Source organism: Lolium rigidum, chromosome 1, assembly GCF_022539505.1.
Source record: "Lolium rigidum isolate FL_2022 chromosome 1, APGP_CSIRO_Lrig_0.1, whole genome shotgun sequence".
Taxonomy (NCBI): domain Eukaryota; kingdom Viridiplantae; phylum Streptophyta; class Magnoliopsida; order Poales; family Poaceae; genus Lolium; species Lolium rigidum.
The window spans coordinates 101,543,530-101,567,651 of NC_061508.1; the positions used below are offsets into that span (position 1 = coordinate 101,543,530).

At 40.9% G+C, this 24,122-nt stretch overlaps 1 pseudogene; it reads right to left on the reverse strand.

The window, feature by feature from the left end:
• Window positions 1-9,338: 9,338 nt before the first annotated feature.
• The window catches only part of LOC124649615, a 27,975-nt pseudogene continuing 13,191 nt past the window's right edge, over window positions 9,339-24,122 (reverse strand).

Here is a 24,122-nt window from a genome sequence, read left to right on the forward strand (position 1 = left end):
CGTCGGTAGTTGCAACCCATCATAGACCACATTACTGTGGGGACTTCTATGGGTTCCCCACCCTGCATCTTGTCTCTCAAGATCAAGTGCCTACAGTAATGCGCATCCGTTGATGAACGAGAGGTGGAAACACTTTTGACTACTCCGTCCCACTCCGGATCTTATGGTTAACACGGGTATTACGGCACAAGAATCACTGGACGACATTTGTTGTTTAATCCTAGATGGATATATACCCTTGCAATGGAACCTCCACCATATCAACACAATCCATGGTTCCATTGCCCACCACTTAGTCATATTCATAGTTATGAAAATAGTGGTTTTGCTTTGTATGCAATAGTGATAGACATAATACTTTGCAAGTAATTTGGTAAAAATACTCAAACGACATGAGCAAGTGATGAACTTGCCTTTCTTGACTGCAAGATTATGCAGGCAAGGTCTTCGATACGCAATAACTCCAAATTCTGAAATAGAATCATCGTCCGGTAAGGATGATGTTTAAAAGATTGGCAAGGATGCAATAATGCATAAGTATGAGATGCAATCGCTCTAAGCGTGACCTAACCCCGATGATTTAGGATTAGTGAGTGGTAATGATTAGTTCAGGGTGTGTTGCACTTTTAGATTAATTCACAAACAAGGTTCTTATTCAGGGTTGTGTTGTTTGAGAATCATAAGCAAGTGGGAAAATGCATAGTAACAATCATACACACCAAGGAATAGTAGTTATATCATAAGTAAAGAGCAGTTGTCAATTTTAAGTCCTATAGTGCATGGTTGATGATTACTTATTATATATTTCAAAAGAATAACTTTTGAAGAACATGTTCTTTAATAAAGAACAAGTATAATAATCAGGTGGTGGAGTTCTATGGTTGATTATGGGTTCCAACTAGTTTCTAGGGTAAGGAGTAGATAGATCCTAAAGATGTTTGATTCACCAACCACTAGGGCTTGTATGGTTTTAGTGAAGCATAAGTATCTTAAGCAATTAAGAGTATATGATTGTTATCAGGGTTGGTATACCTGATTGGTGATAGATAGTTAGGGTTTATAGGTCCTATAAGGCAGGGTTGATGATGATTCTTTATTTACTTCAAAAGAATAACTTTTGAAGAACATACTTCTTAAATAATAATAAGTATATCAATTAGGGTTGAGGTGGTCTAGGTTTTACTATTGGTTCTATTAAGTAAGGAATAATTGGCTCCTAAATAGGATGGTTGATAAGTATTCAACACTAGTAGGGTTTAGTGGAATATGGTTAGGTAATGCTCAAGATTTGGCATAGTTGCTCCTGAGGTTCATCACATTGGTGTGATGCTAAGCATGGATAACTAAGTTTGGTGTCTCAGAAGATAGGAACTAGGGTTGGTCCTATTTGATCAGCTAAGCATGAACACATGTAATACTAATGTATTATAGATGGGTCTCTATTATCTTATGAAGACATGGCAATTGTTTAGTTGCTACTATGGAGCTAGGAAAGTATCATGATCACATGTTCTAACATAGGTTTAGGTTTAGAAGCAATTTAGGGTTCACATGTAATAATGGAACTGGGATTCCTAATGGAGTTAGGGTTTTAGGGTTTCTCATGAAATGATAGGTTTCTAGTTTTCTCCCTTATGGAACTAGGGTTTTCTAATTACTATATAGTATTTAGGTTAATAACTTCATTATAAGATTGAAGTTATTAATAATTTTGAAATACAAATAATATGGAATTTGTCATATTATTATTTTTATTGAATTGATAACTAAGGTAATTATTAATTAGGGTTTAAATTCCAATATTAAGGATTAAATAAGTTACAAATAAGGAAAATTAGTGTTAATGTTTTCTTTATTTACTTTACTGGTTTTTATTTATTTTAGATAGTTTTCCTAATTATTGAAGTTTAATTGAATTTAGAATGAATAAATAAAGCTTAAATAACAAGTATTAAATAATTGAATTTTTATTAAAAATATAAATTTCATTTTATATTTTTATTGGGTAGATTTTTCTTTTATAAGAATTTTGATATCTCATTTGTATTTTTCGGAATTAAACTAAATTTTATCAATTCATGTAAAGTTGCAGCAATTTAATAGGATTTGAATTAAAACCGGAAACCACTAGATGCACCCGGGCTAAACTACCCCCAGGGGCTGACTGGTGGGCCAGTCGCCACGTTGGCTGCCACCGTGGCAGTGATGTGGCAACCAAGGCCTTCACCGGCGGGCAGTGGCGATGGTCGCCGGCGGTACGGTGCTTCCCCGGGCTAACTAACTACACCACAAGACTAAGCGCGTCGAGGCGAACCTGCTGGTACTAACGCCGCCCCGAATTGGTCGTCGGAGCAAGCTCGATGGCGAGGCCGAGCGGCGGCGCTTGCAGGCTACCGGCGCAGGCAGGATTAAGGGCGTAATCGAGAGGGCTAGGAAGTGCTTGAGCATCAGTGGCTCACCCTGGTTGTGATGGACGCGACGACGAGGTCGATGGAGGTCTGGATCGCCGGAATTAATGGATGCCGGCGTCGGAGAGGATGAGGTCGTCGGCGACGATTTTGAGCGCGGCGACTCGATTCCTCTTGCAGGATGAACAAGTCGAGGACGGCGGTCCCGATAGTGGTCACGGCGAGGCACGGGGTGGTCTCTGTCGACGGTGACGGCCGGAGTCCGTGGGGCTAGGGTTTCGACATGGAGAGAAATTAAGCAGAGAGGGGAGGAACTCGGTTCAGTGTTCGTCGTTGGGCTTTATACGGCGTTGGAGAGCGCCTTGTCACTCCTTCGGACGAGGAGGGCTCGACAGCGACGATGGGAAGTCGAGCACGCCGTTGTGCTGGCCTCCAGCCTGCCGAGAGGATGAGGATGACCCTCTCCCGATCTTTTGACGAAGGGGTATGTGGCTTGGGCTGTTTCTGGTGTTGGGCTGGACTATGGCTGCTGTGGGGCTTGGTTGATGGGCTGCAAATTGGGCTCCTCCTGGGCTCCTTCGGCTAGCAAGGTCCAGGTAAGCCCCATTCTCTTTTCTTTCCTGTTTTCTTTTTATTTCATGTCTTAAATTCTGTTTTGAATGCAGATTTCATTTATTTTCTATCTTGCAGGTATTGCTCATTTAGTTTGAGGTACTGCAAAATCTTGAGTGTGTATTTGCAAATTTAATAAGGTACTATAACATTGGTTTATTGTTTGGTATGGCATTTGGATTAATTATCCAAATAGACATAAATTTGAATATTATCATGGGAAATATTCTAATTATTTTCCAATTGATTGTTTTCTTGTTTAATGACATGTAGATTTTCATTTGATTTTATCTTGCAAGAAACAATCTCATGGTAATATTTATTACTGAATTTCAGATAAGAAGGTGGTTTTAATGGCATGATTTCATGTGCTAAAATGTATCTAAGGATTTGACCTCTTATTTGGGAGTGTTGTCACTTGCACATAATTTTATGTGAGCACTTGCTTGTTAAGGTTTTGTAGATTTTATTATAACCATATTTCAAAGGTGGCACTAGGATTATATGTAATAACACCTTGAATGACCTAGAGTAGACATTACTCTCATCATGGTTTGGTCTGGGTTATAATAATAAGTGGTTGATCACCACTTATGGGTCTAGTTATAGAGTTTAGCACTAGGTTAATCTGAGGTTCAATAATTGAAGCATGAGAGTGCAATGCTAGGGTTCTAATTCTATGTGCTTACTGACATATGGTTTGAAACTCAAATATGGTTTCATTGGTTTTTATTGTGCTCACCCAAGTGGTATACAAGCTAGGTTGAGATATAATTCTAGGTTGTGGATATGATATGACACCATATTGTATTTGCTAGGGTTTATTCTCCTCTATGATAAAATGGTTACTTGCTTAATAATCCATGTGCTCCTTTAATTACTAAGAATTCGAGAATTGGTTTTATCTTCTACCAATTAACTTCTTTTATTATCCTCAATTAATCATTGAAGTAACTACATTGGTTATAGTTCTTTTTATAGTTAACTTTGGTCATATGGATGGATGGTTTCTCACCATATAAAGTATAGAGTTTGACTCTAAAGGTTTTCTTGTGGTTCTTTAGTGAAGAATATGTGGAATGTGAATGTGGTAGGATTCTACTTATGATCACCAAGTGGTTCACAAGTTAAGGTTGGGATATAAGCTTAGGGTTTCTTTCTAGTTATCTCCCTATGATTTCATGTGGTGAATGATATCTACTTATCCTATTAGAATTTAACTTATCCTCACATACCTCAAGAGCATGATCATGGTTTAAGCATGATCAACTTGTTCTTAATATCTTTACCTCAAGTTCTTAGGGTTTATGATCATCACTCAATTTATAATGATCAAGGTTTGGCTTCCTAAGGTATCTCTCATTAAATGGGTTTCTCACTTCTATGATCAAGCATTGTCTTGATCAACTAAGGTATAGTACTTCTGATTTACCTTCTTGAATGGGACTACTATGGTTGCCTCAGTAGTTTATATCCCAGGAGAATGCCTGAGATATTACTTAGGGTTCTTTCCAGGGAATGATGATATAATCATCTGGGTATATGGATAGTTCTTTCCCTCAAATCCAATTGTTGCCTCACTAACTTGAGTGTAACACCATAACTTGAGCTCCCTCATAAATGAATAGTTATTCTAGGGTTTATGGTGTATTACTAATATTTCTTTAGGTGTGAAAGATCATGTCTCCACTTGGGTATCTTAGTTGAATTACTCTCCTACTTACTTTATCAATTCATGGGTATGGTATTATTCCATGTGATATTAGGGTATATCACCACTCCAAGATGGAATGGTTTATCTCCTAATACTTTGTTTCAAAGGTTGTCCTTGAGTCTTTAATAGATAAGGCTAGAATTGGTATGAATGGTCTCTCTCTCATTTGGTAATGACTTGAATAATACTCTAGGTTCCTCTTGAAGATAATGTTGTGATCATATGGATATTTATATCCAAGGTTTGCCTCAAGAGTTTGTCATTGCTTCCCTCAATAAAATAGGACTCTCACCTCTCTAGGTTTGATGTATAATAATTTGGAATAGAGAAGATTTATATTCCTTAGTTGGATCTCCTTGTCTTGTTTCCAGGATTAAAGTAGAATGAATATCATAGGGTTCATGGTAGGATCAAGGATTAGTTTAAGACATGGAAAAGATAAGTCAAGAATGTTTTCTCCATTTTATTGTTACTTGATTTGCAATTGAATTGGTGTTCATATGTTATGACAAGGATTACCATATTATAATCTTTTATAAGATCAAGCAATAGATCATTGTGTAAAGTATTGTTGTGTTGATTATTAATTCCGTTTGATCTAACCCCTTAGATCAAAGCATCTCTACCAAAACAAGGTTTTAACAAAGTCACTTTGAGGTTTATAGCTTGGACTTGATGAGCTACTTCAATTCCACCAAGATCAAGTGAAACTTCAGTTACTGTGACTGTTTTACTTTAAAGCGCGAAAATTCCCCAGATTTTCTATACATGAATGCAATGCACACATCTATTTCCTCTGTTTTTGTAACCCCATTACCTGGGATATTACACTGACTGACACTTCTCAAATTCCGGCTAATTCAACTCATACACCAACAACAATAGTTGTTAGACCAACTGATGAAATTTGTGGTCATTTGCCTAGCCTTTGTAGAAAGAACATTGTCTAGCTCTTTGTTGGTAATTCTAAATATTAAACTGTTGCATGTATGACATATTAAATGTGCTTCACTACCCTCGGTCACTCTTCAGATGGCAAAAGTGGTTATATAGTAGTAACGGTGGAGAGATGATGGAATGATAAACCGGGAAGTGTTATGACGGAGCAGTAGCAATATTTGGACAAATGGCAAAACTAAGATTCTAGTCGGTCATAGTGGGAGAAATGATTAAAAAAACTTATTTAGTACTATGTGATATAAAAATCTGATTGTGTATGCTATGATAGTGAGTACAATATGGATACGCCGGAGATATCCTCCCATCCCCAAACCGCTTGTTGAGGGTGGAACACATGAGCAGTCAAACGAGGCCTCAAGAGAGGCCCTGCCTATTCATTTGAAATAATCTAATGAGGATCATGCTTAAGACACCAATCAGGGGATCAGCTCATCGGCGTCGCTATTTATTTGAAGTAAGTTAACGGCGACCATGCTTCAAAAGTTCAGAGAGACGGATGTCGGTACCTGTGGGAACCATTTGCATCCTAGAGGAACATAATAACAGCTTCATGACTGATCAGAGCTTCATTCTTTCCAGAATTAGGACAAATCCAACTCAACAGATATGAGTATATATGACCCATGGAAATGGAATCAGACTGTCTATGCAAAATTCGGTGAAGAAAAGGTAGAAGGAAATGAATAAGTTGTCCGCCATCAACGCTGTTCTGGCCCTGTAACCGAACCTGAAAACCAGCCACTACAAGTAGATGCATATGATTTCTCAAAAAAAAAAAAGTAGATGCATATGCTGCAAAGAAAATTCTTTTTGTTCAAGCGGAGTGCAGGGTCGGACAGACTACAGCACTTATATCGGATTTTGGATTAGCACTTCCTCAAGAACATATATTCGGTTCAGATACAAAATCCTAACAGAAAACCTGTATGGCAGCAAAAGGCTGTTGGAACCAGAACTCCCTAGTTCACAGATATTTGCCTGCTTCTTATACATTCTGACTCTACACACAAACTTGTTGACTCTAATAGCTTCTTTTGCACAAGATTTCAGTCGCTGCACCGACTATACGTGCCCAAACGAAGTTACCATAGACACACCAAACCAGCTCAGCCTAGGAGATGGTGGATTTTCGCAATAACTGATGTGCCGGCTTTCTCTCAAAAACTGTATTGCTACATCTGAACATTTCAGAATCCTGCTTCAATGTGCATATCTTTCTTTTCAAGATTAAGCATTGTATAAATCTGATAATACACTTAATATCTTTCTGCGCAGATTTCTAAGAAGGTGAGTAGCAATTATGCATGGCCTGCTAAAGAAAGCATTAAGGATTATAAATTGTAAGACACATTATGTAGCAGCAGAAATTGTGAACTACATGTCAAATTTTGATGCCATGATGTCCAACCTCAAAAACCCCATTTGGTTGAGCATTAATCCTTAACACGGATCCAGCTAAGCAAATATAGTTAACTTAACTAAGTTGGGACCATTTCAATTATATTCATCCAGTAACATACCACAATAAAAAAATGAAAAGGACACATCGGTACTATCAGCTACCTTCCTTTTTGTTCGCCCAGAAAATCAACAGTGGCACCAAAGAAAATATCTGGATTGACATAACCAGCCTGGGCTACAAGGAAAGAGCTAATTAACAGAGTTATCCTGATGGATACAAGGCTGGGCCATGGCCTTTTCTAAAAATGATCTAAAACAGGAAAGGCCTAGAGGATGATAAATTTGTACATAATGGGATCTACTGTGTGAATTGAAATACGCAGATTCTAGATCAACATATCTATCTGAAATTATTTTCAGTTAGTTTCTTTCATGCCCAAACAAGCAGCTCAAACAGCAAGCCTGTGAATCAAAGCATAACTAGGCCAAACACTACCACTTTTACTCCTAATATATATGTGGGCCTGGAACAGATGAGGCTCAAAATGGGCATATAATTACACTATGAACACATTTGGGAAAGAAATTGAAGTGGTCTCAATCCAAACCACTTACATGGTTAATCAAGCAAATAGATAGATAGTGCACTGGCTATTAGGGTCACTAGTGGGCTTTGATTGGGGTTTCCCATGTTCCAGTGTCCTAGATGTGTCGATGATGTATCGGCGGTGTATCGGTGGTGTATCGGTATTTTTTTTCTTTCTTTTTAAAATCGGAAAAGTCGATACTCCTGGGATACGTGTATCGCCCGTGTATCGGGGTATCGGAGTATCGGCGGAGTATTATACGCGGACACGGCAGACTTTGAAGTATCGGTGCTTCGGAGGCGCCACTTATGCACGCTGAAGCGCTAACAGGAAGGCCACCGCACCGATTACGCTTAACGCTTTCTTGAACCTTGGCAACTACCAACACTTGCATTAAATAACTGGCATTTCCTTAATTTTGATATGATCTATCCTAATTGCTAAGACGTGACAAGCAAACAAAACCCAGAACAAGCCATCTTTCATCTTGCACACGTGGATGAGGATAATTAACTCAACTACAGTGACCGTAATAGGTTTCTAGTATTCCAGCCCAGAACATACCCTTTTCTATTTGCCAAGTATGGAAATAAAAATTCACGTAACTGTTTGAAGATTGAGCATACTAACTGCACTCAATTCTTTCTGCGCCCATCTCTAAGAACCAGGAGTTAAGTAGCAATTATGCAAAGCATTGAGAATTATAAACTTTTAGTCAAGTTATGTACCAACCGTAAGTTTTAAACTACATGTCAAATTTTTGTCGAGAGTTAAGCCTTAACAGGGCGTTCAGGATAAAAAACATCCGATCCGGCTGAGCCAGATATAGTTATTCAAGCTTTGGATACAAGGTGAGCTATGGCCTTCTCTAAAAAACTGGTTTAAAACAAGTAAGACCTAGAGGATGATAAGTTTATACTGGGCTCTACTATTTGAAATAGTTTTTAGTTGGTTTCTTCCATACCCGAATAACCCACCTCAAAGAGCAAGTCGGTGAATCAACAAATAACTAGGCAAAACACTACCACTTTTACTTCTTCTAATATTGACCTGATACAAATAAGGCTCAAAATGGGCATATAATTACACTATGAGCGCCTTCAGGGAAGAAACTGAAGTGATCAGTAAAACACAGGGATATGATAACCTCACTAGCATATGACTGAAATAACACCTCAATTACTTCAGCGTTTAGTAACTGGATAATCATTAGCTGATTAGCATTTCACTCTTAGGGATTGACAATTCAGAGTTGAGACACAGTATTACTTAAGAAACCCAAAACAAGCCATCTTACATCGTGCAGACATGGAAGAAGATAAGTGAGGCAACTCCACTACACTGTGGCCGTGATATATTCATTAAGGGTTTCCAGTATTCCAGTACGGAACAAAAGCATTTAGCCTAGATTTTCTAAACTATCTGTCCATATAGTAGTAGGAAATTTGGTATCAAGGTATAATTTAGTAAGAAACCCAAAACAAGCCATCTTACATCGTGCAGACATGGAAGAAGATAAGTGGGGCAACTCCACTACACTGTGGCCGTGATATATTCATTAAGGGTTTCCAGTATTCCAGTACGGAACAAAAGCATTTAGCCTAGATTTTCTAAACTATCTGTCCATATAGTAGTAGGAAATTTGGTATCAAGGTATAATTTAGTAAGACCATTGCAAAATCACAAAACAGTTGGGAGTCTGGCATGCAAGAATAGTTTATACATATATGAGTTACCTCGAGGAAGTTTTGAGATTCAACTCCATGGTTAAGAACTAGCTTCCTCTTGTTGTTATATAAATTGAGATTGAGACAATACAGGCAAGAACATGTATCCATTTTATGAAAAAAATGGATATACATAACACATTGAGGTTTACTGAAATCACCAGGGAGGGGTGGAACCCTTCCTCGCCGAAGGAGATCGTGATCCCAGGCCTGGGTCAGTTGAAAACCTCGTCTTCGGAGTGCTTGCAGGTGGGGTTGACCCTCTGTAACTTGCACGGAGGGACTCATCGATGGTTCGTGTAGACTTGGCGATGGCATTTCTCACAAACTTCTGCGCTGCAGGAGAAAGGGTCCTGGGGCTGGCACTGCCTCCCCTCGCAGGGGATGGTAGCGGTGGCTTGTGGAACATATTCGTCCGTGCCTTTATCCTCTTTGCAGCATCCCTGGACAGGACATGCGCCTTGACATCTCGAACAGGTGGAGGTGGGATCTTGAAATGTGACCTCTCACTACCCCCTGGTGTCTCGTCAGGATCCAACCTCAGCGGCGTTCCATCAATCTCACCCCACGTCATGAACGGGGACTCGTCCACGCCGGGTGCTGGCGACGGTGTTTTCACAAAGCTGTACCCGTTGTCTGCCTTCTTCCCGACTCGATGTAGAACGGGTTTGGCGTCTTCCTTAGATCCTCCAAATCGTACTTCTTCCCTTTGTCAGGATCATTGTAGGCAATTCCTCCAGGAGTGGAGCCTGCAACCAGAGCATACAGTATGGCGGCCGCCTCCTCCTCCTTGGGCCTCCCATCCTCAGCCAGAGCCTTCCCATGCAGCCTGGTGTTGGACTTGTCAATCTCCTTGGTGAGCCCCTTTAGCCGCACGGCGAGCTCCTCGTCCGTGAGCGGCGCCTCACCTCGGTCAGCCGGGTGGTACATGAGCAGGTTCTTGGCGGTAAACTTGGCGCCCTCCAAGGTGCTCGGCGGCTGCCCTGACGTACCATACCCATCAGTTATCCTGTCGCGCTTGGCATCCTCCAGCAGCTGCTTTTCCGCCTCCTGGCCGGGCTCCAGGAGGTGGGCGTAGCGCTCGCGGCGGCGGTGGTTGACCTTCTCGAGGATGCGCGAGAAGGACTCGTTGTCCTCGCTGGTGTAGCGGCGGAAGAAGCCGTCGAGCGAGAGCGCGGCGGAGACGTCCTCGTCCTCCTCCTCCACCTCGGGGCCGCCGGCGGCGGAGGGGGCGGCGGAGGGGGTCGCGAGGAAGGACGGGGAGCGGAGCGCGGTGGAGGTGGCGGGCGTGGGCGTGGGGAGCGGCCCGCTGCGCTGGAGGCGGCGGCGGCGGTCGAGGATCTTGAGCTGCGCGTCGCGGAGGAGGAGCGGGTCCCGGGAGCGCACGGCCTGGAGCCAGTCGAGGCGGTCGCGCAGGCGGGGCAGGTCCGGGAAGAAGTCGCGCTCGATGATGCGCTCGATGGCGACGACGTAGGTGTCCTCGTCCAGCACCTCCGGGCGGCGGCGCTTGGAGGAGGAGGTGGTGGCGAGGGTGGACGCTGAGGCGGAGGCGGACGACGGGGTGGGGAGGCGGGTCGAGGAGTGGAGGGGCCGGGGAGGTGGAGGGGAGAGGTTGCGAGGGGAGTGGCCGGGGAGCGGAGCATCGCGGCGGCGGTTGCTCCGGCGGCTCTTGGCCTCTTGGGTTAGGGTTAGGTATTTGGAAATTTGGGGATTGTGGAGAGGTACAAGACGAGTTGCGTTTCGCGTTCGGAATGATTGGCTTTGGGTTGGTGCGTGTTTCACAACCGGCGTCGGGCAATATTGACGCGAGAAACCATCGAACCGACCGAATCAGAATCGAAGTTGTTTTTCCTGGAGTAAACGAGTGGAGATTTTGTGCTCCCCAGCAACACTGAGTTTAAAGAATCGAAAATAGTACCTTACATATTTATAAAAATCTGAAAAAATGGGGATGTAGGCAATGACAAGTACAAAATGTTAGTTTTATATCATTCCTATTTTAAGCTAAACAAAAATTATACTAAAGTTGTGGATCCGGGTAGATTGAATAGTGCAGATTTCCAAATATCCAAAAAGTATCAGTTTTTTATATTTTGTGTTGCCCATAATAATAATAATTTCACATTAAAATTCACATGCTTCTAGGATATATCTTTTTTTATGGGGTTGCACGATATATCATTGACTGAAAAAAGCCAAAAAATCAGAATTTTAAAAAACTTATAAATATGATTTTTGAAAACTTTAAAATACAAAGGGAAGCAGTGGGAGGCGAGCTCGGGAGGCAAAAAAAGATTTTTCGGGGAGTAAAACCCTATATAAACTTTAAACTCATACTGAAGTGTGAAAGTTAGTGTATAATTTTCAAATTGTAGTCTCTAACATTAGCACTCTGCACTTCCTCGTTTCATTCTCCTTTTACATTTGATCATGGAAAAAAAATTGTGCTATTTCGACAGTAATAACGCATTATAGCATATCTCGAAGAGTCCACGGTAATTTTAAATAATTTTGCTATCTATGGTGTTATTTACAAATAGCATGTTATATGATGCTAAACCGCCAAAGCATTAGCACGCTATTTTTATCCTATTGACACACAGGCCCGATTTTTCATCCTAATAAAGAAGAAGTTGCTTCATGTTTGTCTTGGTGATGAAGTGCAATCTAATATTTCATCTTTTGAATTGAAAATGACATCACTAATGTTTGATCATTCTTAATAAGTAATTTTCTATGTTGTTGCACGGTGGGATTTTCATGTTAAGGCTTTCGATAGAATTATAGAAAAAAAAATTACATGTGGTTGTTTTCTAAGGTAATGCAATCTCTAATCCACATTTCGTAACTTGTTTGGTTGCAAATAATTCCTACTCCGCATCGAGTTGTGAAGCAAAGTTCCCGATGTTTGCTTGCCCGAAATCAACGTTTCAACAAATATCACTGGTTGTTTGGCTACATCATGTTTGTCCAATACGATCACCTCCTACCCTTCCTAGTGAGCTTACACAGTTCACTATATATGTCCACAAGGTGTTCGACGCAAATGGAAATGACAGGACAACAACCATAGATCACATAATCAGCAAGGCTAGCATATGGATAATAGTTCAAGCAATGGATCATTCACGAACAACAACTCATGATGCAACATAAATTCATCAACTGAGGGAGTTACATAAATATCACCTCTCAAAATATACAGACTTGCCATCAATTCAAATCAAAGCTAGCTACTCCCAAAATATACATCATGAATGCGATGTTCATCATCAGCAGCAGAACAAACATGACAACAATGATCCAATGCTCGGGCTCTCGTGAGGTAATACTTCATCGGGGAAGGTAGTGAACAGTGCCATCCCGCCATCAGGGGTCATCGCAAGATACATGTTCATCGTTCCTTATGATCCATGAGGTGGTCCTTATTTGGTAATAAGTTTATAAGTGAATTAAATTACACACAAACGTAGTTGCTAACTTTTAAGTGCTAATAAGTTAGGGTTTGATTTTTAAAGAATTTGTTGTTGTAAAGAATACCATGTTCTGATCCTTTATAGGATTTGGTATGTGATCCTCACTTAAGGTGTTGTTATAGTAAAACTAATCCCATTTGATCCAACCCATAGATCAAATCATCTCTACCCAAAACAAGGTTTTAGCGAAGATCACAATGAAGTTTATAGCGCTTGACTTGATGATCTACTTCAATTCCAGCAAGTCAAGTGAAAATTCAGTTATTGGGACAATTTTTATTTGAAAGCGCAAAAATTTCCCGGATTTTCTATGCATGAATGCAATGCATACTCTGTTGTTCTCTCATTTTGTAGCCTCAAAACCTGGGATATTACAGCATCTCCCGCTTAAACTGAACTTCATCCCGAAGTTTGAACGCTCTCACATTTCGGAATGTGGAACTGACTTGAACAGATCACTATCTCTTTCAAACTCCGTGGTGATCTCATTAGATATAATTGGATATATCCCTTGTTCTTATTCTTCCCGGAGTCTTACGGTGTACGACATTGAACCGTTATTACTATCTTCAATTCTATGATTTCTTCCAACACTCTAAGCTTATTATTTTGCTCTTCAAAGATCCTTGGATTAGGACATCTTCTTGTGATTATGGACTATGCTAATAGTTGGGGTGACCTTTTCTGTCTGGATATCAAAAGCTTGGTTCTAAAAGGGTTGTTTAAGTTATGGTTTTGTTTTCCCTTACTACCATAACTATAGTAATGGTACTTAGCAAGGTATTTACAACGAGCATGGTCCTGGTGGTTTATTCCTACGAATGGATTTGACTCACTTAGTCCATCCAATCATGGCTTCTAGTTTATATTAATTATCCTCCTTTTGGTTTCTTTGGATTTCATGAAAGGAATCTTTCTAATAATCATTAGTTTTGGTATGGTGAAACTCCTTCGGTCTTTAGCCTTCTTAAGCTTTGATTATTCTCCGACATCTACTTCATCCAACTTCATTATCTTAGACTTGCTTGAGCTCTTTTACTTATGAGTAATTCTCAATTGCCCGCTCAAGTTAGGGTCTAACCCTTACTTCTTCGAGATATGAACCTTGGCTTCTGGTCTGACATCCTCCTGAGAGTACTATTATATGGGTGCTTCCCGATAACCTTATGAAAATAAGATCGGACTTCTTCTCAGTTCAGACCTTCTTCTTTGTCTATCATACTTCAAATATCATATCTTAATACTTCTCATTCAGCCTTCATCTCCCCCTTGGAGTTTACTAATGGTCTTCCAGCTCCCTTTCTTCTAATCATTAGACTCCAAGGTTAGAGAATTGGTCTTGGTCCGCTTATAGTTTGTACTTTTCTAGAGTCTCGCGAAGAATTCTTGTGGTGTATCGACACAATTGTGGATATCCGATGTGAATCCTCCAACTAATTGTTTATATAACACAACTCTTTGAATGGTATGGTTTTGTTTGATAACAATTTCTTGTTATCAATTCACTGAATTACGGACTATCTAGTACCCGTTGTGGTTTATCTGATACTAGATGTGAACTCTTTTATGGTTCTAATCAACATCTACCTCACTTCAAGTGCTTTCTCTTCATGATTATCTTCCATCAATTAAGGTCTTATTATATCAGCTGAGGCTTTACTTGTCCATTTTCCTTCTTTCAGGGTTTGGTTTGCAAGAAACCACTCGTTGACACTATCAAAGTAGTATCATAAGTGACTTCACTTGCATTCCCTCTTCCGTAATGGATATGGATCCACTTCTACTACTCCATATTCACAATTTTCTCACTTTCATGGGCCTTCCATGTTGAAGTACTCCATGATTGAGGATAAAAGTGAGTTTTGATTAGTCCTTCCTTCAAAGTATTGTGGTTGCTTCCCACATTTTACTTCCTTCTTCTAGTGAGCCTTCATCTTTTCATCAAAATCTTGAATTTTTCACTTCCTCACACGGATACCTTTACCCTCTAGATCTATAACATCAAGTAAGAACTTGATATTGCAACATGCATTTGCATATCAAAGTCAAACTTCATGTATGGATCTAGTCAATCAATGAAAATCCAATAAAATCCAAGAAGATTCGGCTTTGTGCTTATAATACACATCCTTATATGCCCGAATATAGTAATTGGGTAAAACATCCCTAAACATCGAGGCTCTGATGTGTAGTATATAACACAACATAATATAGGGTTATGTTGTGATACTTAGCTAACGTATATATGGATTACTATTATTTGTCTCAACCTTTAACCCTAATTGCTCATTTGCGATCGGATAAACTAGAACAAATTTGTCTAAATTTGTTATGGTTGACCTAATTTTCTTAGGAATTACTAATCTTATCTTCCATTCAATTGAAAACTAACCTTACATGATCTCTCGAGACCATAACATGGCTACTCTAAACACATGCTTGTTAAAGCATAGCTCATATAACTCTAAGATTTACGTTCTAAAATATGCTCTAGTAAGGCTTTCTTCGGACTATGGACTATGGTTCAGATATGCTTGGCACATTTGTTAGAGTTTTGAGGTCTGAATTATTGAACTATCTTTTAAAATATTACTCCTCGTCATACTCTTGTTAACTGACTTATGATGTTCTACTCCATAACATCATGACTCTCAAGTAAATCATATATGATTACCAACTCTTCCATGAAAAAGTAGACTTATATGACTCCTATCACTCTTCCTTACCTCCCATGATTGACTCATCATAGGTATATACTACCTCATATAACTTATCTCCTTTACTTAATATTAGTCATTTCGCATTTTAAATGACTCTTACTTAACCATAACTTGCATTGGTATACTTCTTCCAATAGTATATCTTCCTTATTGTTGTATCCTCTCTTTGGACTACCATGTATTGTATACCAAGCGTGGTCTACTACCACCCATTATCTTAAGATCCAATGGTGTTCTACTAATTTGGAATGAAGCAAGATAACTCATCAAGCTGTATCAAGAATGATAGATAAGAAAGATTGACTCAAGTGTGTCGGGATTATTCTCAAGTGAATATCCATATCAAGTTAAAAGAATAGTTGGTTTGGCTAAACAACTTCATATAGACACTACCAAACCTATAGGTCTCCTTTAAAGAGTTTTAATATTAGGGTCAAAGCATTTGCTCTGATACCAGCTGCGGCGATCCAGCATACCACTGCATGGTGTAGTACGCAAGCCGTTGACATAACAAAAGTGAAACACCGTTCTACTCATATTACATCCCTCGGAGTGGTACAACAGAAACATATGCGAGTCCAAGGCATGTCTATAGAAGGATACACGAACTGTTTATAGAAGATCAACATAGCCTCCTACTTTAGAGCGAGGTAAAACTTCAAATAAAGCTCCAAAAGAACAACTCGTAGCCTATCTTATTGCTAACACTAGCTCTAGTGATACTTGGCTTGCTATAGAATTCTAACTACTTAGGTGCTAGGATTAGGGAAATGGTTCCCTTCTATTAATAGTCTAGGTTTCCACTCTAGCTGATGCGTGAAGCTGGCCCAAGTCGCTTGCGAAAGTTGCAATCTGCGGCGAGGTAGGCCCGACATACTTGCTTCCTGATGCGTGCAGTCGACACGTCCGTTGGGAACCCCAAGAGGAAGGTGTGATGAATACAGTAGCAAGTTTTCCCTCAGAAAGAAACCAAGGTTTATCGAACCAGGAGGAGCCAAGAAGCACGTTGAAGGTTGATGGCGGCGGGATGTAGTGCGGCGCAACACCGTGGGATTCGGCTGCCAACGTGGAACCTGCACAACACAACCAAAGTACTTTGCCCCCAACGAAACAGTGGAGGTTGTCAATCTCACCGGACACTGCCGTAACAAAGGATTTGATGTATAGTGTGGATGATCACTACAAGAAAAGTTGCCATGGCACGGCGAAGTTGAAGATCGCGCCAGTGGTTGCCGGTGTACCATGGCCGACGATTTTGGGTCCGTCCGACTGTGCATGTCACAGCGTTTTTTTCTCGTTTTTTGAGGCCACCTAGCCCGACGAAAACGGCCAAAACGTTGCGTATGGTGGCTAATACGTCTCCAACGTATCGATAATTTCTTGTGTTCCATGCCACATTATTGATGTTATCTACATGTTTTATGCACACTTTATGTCATATTCGTGCATTTTACGGAACTAACCTATTAACAAGATGCCGAAGTGCCGGTTCACGTTTTCTGCTTGTTTTTGGTTTCGAAATCCTAGTAACGAAATATTCTCGGAATCGGACGAAATCAACGCCAGAGTTCCTATTTTCACCGGAAGCATCCGAGAACACGAGAAGCGACCGGAGAGGGGCCACGGGGCCACCAAACCCTAGCCCGGCGCGGCCGAGGGGAGCGCGCCGCCTAGGGTGTGGACCCCCTGTCGGCCCTCTCTGCGCCGCCTCTTCGCCTATAAAAGCCCCTGGATCGAAAACCCGATACCAATTGACGAAACCCACGAAACACCCGCGGAGCCGCCGCCATCGCGAAGCCAAGATCGCGGGGACAGGGATCTCTGTTCCGGCACCTGCCGGGAGCGGGGAAGTGCCCCCGGAAGGCTTCTCCATCGACATGCCGCTGCCATCTCCACCGCCATCTTCATCACCGATGCTTGCTCCCATGAGGAGGGAGTAGTTCTCCATCGAGGCTCGGGGTACGTACCGGTAGCTATGTGGTTCATCTCTCTCCTATGTAGTTCAATACAATAATCTCATGAGCTGCCTTACATGATTGAGATTCATATGATGATGCTTGTAATCTAGATGTCATTATGCTAGTCAAGTGAGTTTTACTTATGTGATCTCCGGAGACTCCTCGTCCCACGTGTGTAAAGGTGACGAGTGTGTGCACCGGTGTGGGTCTCTTAGGCTAGATTTCACGAGAATACTTATTCACTGTTGAATGGCATAGTGAGGTGCTTATTTATATCTCTTTAAGATTGCAGCATGTTTGTATCACAATTTATCCATGTGCTACTCTAGTGATGTGTTATTAAAGTAGTTTATTCCTCCCGCATGTGTGCAAAGGTGACGGTGCGTGCACCAGTGTTAGTACTTGGTTTATGCTATGATCATGATCTCTTGTAGATTATGGAGTTAACTATTGCTATGATAATATTGATGTGATCTATTCCTCCTACATATGCATGAAGGTGACGAGTGTGCATGCTATGCTAGTACTTGGTTTAGTAGCGTTGATCTATCTTACACTAAAGGTTACTTAAACATGAGCATTATTGTGGAGCTTGTTAACTCCGGCATTGAGGGTTCGTGTAATCCTACGCAATGTGTTCATCATCCAACAAAAGTGTAGAGTATGCATTTATCTGTTACTGTTATGTGATCAATGTTGAGAGTGTCCACTAGTGAAAGTGTAATCCCTAGGCCTTGTTCCTAAATGCTTGCTGAGTTACTACTGCTTGTTTACTACTGCACTGCGTTACTACTCTGCTGAGTTACTCTTGCTTGTTCTTGTTTTCTTTGCGTTACTACTGCTTGCAATACCACCACCATCAACTACACGCCAAGCACTTTTACGACATCGTTGCTACTGCTCATACTTATTTATACCACTGTATTTCACTATCTCTTCGCCGAACTAGTGCACCTATTAGGTGTGTTGGGGACACAAGAGACTTCTTGCTTTGTGGTTGCGGGGTTGCATGAGAGGGATATCTTTGACCTCTTCCTCCACTGAGTTCGATAAACCTTGGGTATCCACTTAAGGGAAACTTGCTGCTGTTCTACAAACCTGCTGCTCTTGGAGGCCCAACAACTTGTCTACAAGAATAGAAGCTCCGTAGACATCAAGCACTTTTACGAGCGCCGTTGCGGGAGGAAAGGTAAAGGCTCTCATACTACGGTCTCAGGTAAAGTATTTTTCTGGCGCCGTTGTGTGTGTGCTCAAAGCTATTTCCTTTAGATCCTGCAATTGCATCTTGTTGTTTCTTGTTTACACTAGTTTGGCATAATGTACAAGAGTGAGCTTCTTATTCTATTTCCTGATTTAAAACATGGATTGTTTGATGCGAAAATTAAAAAACCTATGAAATCTTCTTTGCATGCTGGTAGTAATATTAGTATGAACGCTTTGAACACCATTGTTGACAATAATATAGAAAGTTCTAAGCTTGGGGAAGCTGGTTTTCATGATATTTTTAGTCCCCCAAGCATTGAGGAGAAAATTTTCTTTGATGATACTTTGCCTCCTATTTATGATGATTATAATGATAGTGGTCTTTTGGTGCCACCTACTATGGAGAGTGAATTTGATTATGATTACAATATGCCTCCTACACTTGAGTGAGAATAATAATGATAGCTACTTTGTTGAATTTGCTCCCACTACAACTAATAAAATTGATTATGCTTATGTTGGGAGAGTAATAATTTTATGCATGAGACTCATGATAAGAATGCTTTCATTTGATAGTTATATTGTTGAGTTTGCTCATGTTGCTACTGAAAGTTATTATGAGAGAGGAAAATATGGTTGTAGAAATTTTCATGTTACTAAAATGCCTCTCTATGTGCTGAAATTTTTGATGCTACACTTGTTTTATCTTCCTATGCTTGTTACTTTGCTCTTCATGAACTTGTTTATTTACAAGATTCCTATGCATAGGAAGCATGTTAGACTTAAATGTGTTTTGAATTTGCCTCTTGATGCTCTCTTTTGCTTCACATACTATCTTTTGCGAGTGCATCATTAAAACTGCTGAGCCCATCTTAATGGCTATAAAGAAAAGAACTTCTTGGGAGATAACCCATGTGTTATTTTGCTACAGTACTTTGTTTTATATTTGTGTCTTGGAAGTTGTTTACTACTGTAGCAACCTCTCCTTATCTTAGTTTTGAGTTTTGTTGTGCCAAGTTAAGCCGTTGATAGAAAAGTAAGTACTAGATTTGGATTACTGCGCAGTTCCAGATTTCTTTGCTGTCACGAATCTGAGCCCACTGCCCTGCAGGAAGCTCAGAAAATTATGCCAATTTACGAGCATGATCCTCAGATATGTACGCAACTTTCATTCAATTTGAGCATTTTCGTTTGAGCAGGTCTGGTGGCCTAATAAAATCCATCTTTACGGACTGTTCTGTTTTGACAGATTCTGCCTTTTATTTCGCATTGCCTCTTTCGCTATGTTGGATGAATTTCTTTGATCCACTAATGTCCAGTAGCATTATGCAATGTCCAGAAGTGTTAAGAATGATTGTGTCACCTCTGAATATGTCAATTTATATTGTCCACTAACCCTCTAATGAGTTGTTTCGAGTTTGGTGTGGAGGAAGTTTTCAAGGGTCAAGAGAGGAGGATGATATACTATGATCAAGGAGAGTGAAAGCTCTAAGCTTGGGGATGCACCCGTGGTTCACCCCTGCATATATCAAGAAGACTCAAGCGTCTAAGCTTGGGGATGCCCAAGGCATCCCCTTCTTCATCGACAACATTATCGGGTTCCTCCCTGAAACTATATTTTTATTCCATCACATCTTATGTGCTTTTTCTTGGAGCGTCATGTTTGTTTGCTTTTGTTTTTGTTTGTGTTTGAATAAATTGGATTACATCATGCTTGTGTGGGAGAGAGACACGCTCCGTTGGTTCATATGAACACATGTGTTCTTAGCTCATAATATTCATGGCGAAGTTTCCTCTTCGTTAAATTGTTATATGGTTGGAATTGGAAAATGATACATGTAGTAATTGCTATAATGTCTTGGGTAATGTGATACTTGGCAATTGTTGTGCTCATGTTTAAGCTCTTGCATCATATACTTTGCACCTATTAGTGAAGAAATACATAGAGCATGCTAAAATTTGGTTTGCATAATTGGTCTCTCTAAGGTCTAGATAATTTCTAGTAAGGTGTTTGAACAACAAGGAAGACGATGTATAGTCTTATAATACTTGTAATATGTCTTTTATGTGAGTTTCTGCTGTACTAGTTCATCCTTGTGTTTGCCTCAAACAACCTTGCTAGCCTAAACCTTGTATCGAGAGGGAATACTTCTCATGCATCCAAATACTTGAGCCAACACTATGCCATTTGTGTCCACCATACCTACCTACTACATGGTATTTCTCCGCCATTCCAAAGTAAATTGCTTGAGTGCTACCTTTAAACAATTCAAAATTTATTACCTCTTATTTGTGTCAATGTTTTATAGCTCATGAGGAAGTATGTGGTGTTTATCTTTCAATCTTGTTGGGCAACTTTCACCAATGGACTAGTGGCTTCATCAGCTTATCCAATAATTTTGCAAAAAGAGCTGGCAATGGGATTCCCAGTCCCAAATTAACAAACTAAAAATAGACACTCCTCCATGGTATGTGATTGTTGGACGGCACCCGAAGGATTCGGTTAGCCATGGCTTGTGTAAGCAAAGGTTGGGAGGAGTGTCATCATAATAAAACTAAAATAAAAGGTACTCCTTCATGGTATGAGATTGTTGGCGAGCACTAGAGGATTCGGTTAGCCATGGTTTGTGAAAGAAAGGTTGGAAGGAGTGCCATCCAAAAATAAAATAAAATGGGAGCCGCTCTTTGAAGGTTTGTACGGCAAGGGGGTTAGAGTACCCGCTACCATTCGTTGACAACAACAAACACCTCTCAAAACTTTACTTTTATGCTCTCTTTATGTTTTCAAAATCAAAGCTCTAGCACAAATATAGCAATCGATGCTTTCCTCTTTGAAGGACCATTCTTTTACTTTCATTGTTGAGTCGAGTTCACCTATTTCTCTCCACCTCAAGAAGCAAACACTTGTGTGAACTGTGCATTGATTCTTACATATTTGCATATTGCATTTGTTATATTGCTTTGCATTGACAATTATCCATGAGATATACATGTTACAAGTTGAAAGCAACCGCTGAAACTTAATCTTCTTTAGTGTTGCTTCAATGCCTTTACTTTGAATTATTGCTTTATGAGTTAACTCTTATGCAAGACTTATTGATGCTTGTCTTGAAGTGCTATTCATGAAAAGTCTTTGCTTTATGATTCACTTGTTTACTCATGTCATTACACATTGTTTTGATCGTTGCATTCACTACATATGCTTGTACAAATAGTATGATCAAGTTTATGATGGCATGTCACTCCGAAATTATCTTTGTTATCGTTTTACTGCCTCAGGACGAGCGAGAACTAAACTTGGGGATGCGATACGTCTCCAACGTATCGATAATTTCTTGTGTTCCATGCCACATTATTGATGTTATCTACATGTTTTATGCACACTTTATGTCATATTCGTGCATTTTCTGGAACTAACCTATTAACAAGATGCCGAAGTGCCGGTTCACTGTTTACTGCTGTTTTTGGTTTCGAAATCCTAGTAACGAAATATTCTCGGAATCGGACGAAATCAACGCCAGAGTTCCTATTTTCATCGGAAGCATCCGGAACACCGGGAAGGACCGGAGAGGGGCCACGGGGCCACCAAACCCTAGGCCCGGCGCGGCCGAGGGGGGCCGCGCCGCCTAGGGTGTGGCCCCCTGTCGACCCTCTGCGCCGCCTCTTCGCCTATATAAAGCCCCTGGATCGGAAAACCCGATACCAATTGACGAAACCCACGAGAAACCTGCCGGAGCCGCCGCCATCGCGAAGCCAAGATGCAGGGGACGGGATCTCTGTTCGGCACCCTGTGGGAGCGGGGAAGTGCCCCGGAAGGCTTCTCCATCGACACCGCTGCCATCTCCACCGCCATCTTCATCACCGCTGCTTGCTCCCATGAGGAGGAGTAGTTCTCCATCGAGGCTCGGGGCTGTGCCGGTAGCTATGTGGTTCATCTCTCTCCTATGTAGTTCAATACAATAATCTCATGAGCTGCCTTACATGATTGAGATTCATATGATGATGCTTGTAATCTAGATGTCATTATGCTAGTCAAGTGAGTTTTACTTATGTGATCTCCAGGAGACTCCTCGTCCCACGTGTGTAAAGGTGACAGTGTGTGCACGGTGTGGGTCTCTTAGGCTAGATTTCACTAGAATACTTACTCATGTTGAATGGCATAGTGAGGTGCTTATTTATATCTCTTTAAGATTGCAGCATGTTGTATCACAATTTATCTATGTGCTACTCTAGTGATTTGTTATTAAAGTAGTTTATTCCTCACCTGCATGTGTGCAAAGGTGACGGTGCGTGCACCGTGTTAGTACTTGGTTTATGCTATGATCATGATCTCTTGTAGATTATGGAGTTAACTATTGCTATGATAATATTGATGTGATCTATTCCTCCTACATATGCATGAAGGTGACGGTGTGCATGCTATGCTAGTACTTGGTTTAGTAGCGTTGATCTATCTTACACTAAAGGTTACTTAAACATGAGCATTATTGTGGAGCTTGTTAACTCCGGCATTGAGGGTTACGTGTAATCCTACGCAATGTGTTCATCATCCAACAAAAGTGTAGAGTATGCATTTATACTGTTACGTTATGTGATCAATGTTGAGAGTGTCCACTAGTGAAAGTGTAATCCCTAGGCCTTGTTCCTAAATATTTGCTGAGTTACTCTTGCTTGTTTACTACTGCTGCGTTACTCTTGCTGAGTTACTACTTGCTTGTTCATTGTTTCTCTGCGTTACTACTGCTGCAATACCACCACCATCAACTACACGCCAAGCACTTTTACGCACCGTTGCTCTGCTCATACTTATTTATACCACGTATTTCACTATCTCTTCGCCGAACTAGTGCACCTATTAGGTGTGTTGGGGACACAAGAGACTTCTTGCTTTGTGGTTGCGGGGTTGCATGAGAGGGATATCTTTGACCTCTTCCTCCCTGAGTTCGATAAACCTTGGGTATCCACTTAAGGAAACTTGCTTCTTTGTTCTACAAACCTCTCGCTCTTGGAGGCCCAGCTCTTGTCTACAAGAATGTGGAGCTCAGATGACATCGGGGGTAGCTCGGGACGTCGGTGCATCTCGAATTCTCGGGTTCGGCCGAGCCGAGTCAACGCAAACTGCGCACCGCCGAGGGATGCAGGGCTCCGGAGTAGCCGCAGCCTCTACGGCATTGTTTTTTTTCTCGATCACGCCATCTCGTTCAACGCTCTCCGATCGGGCCGCTTCATCGGCGCGGGTGATCATGGGTCCCGCATGTCTGTCCTCTACTGAACCAAAATTCTTTTCTATTCTTGATTTTTTTGACCCCCCGATTTCACGGCTACTTCCTTTCTTTTGATCCCTTGCCGCCTCTCA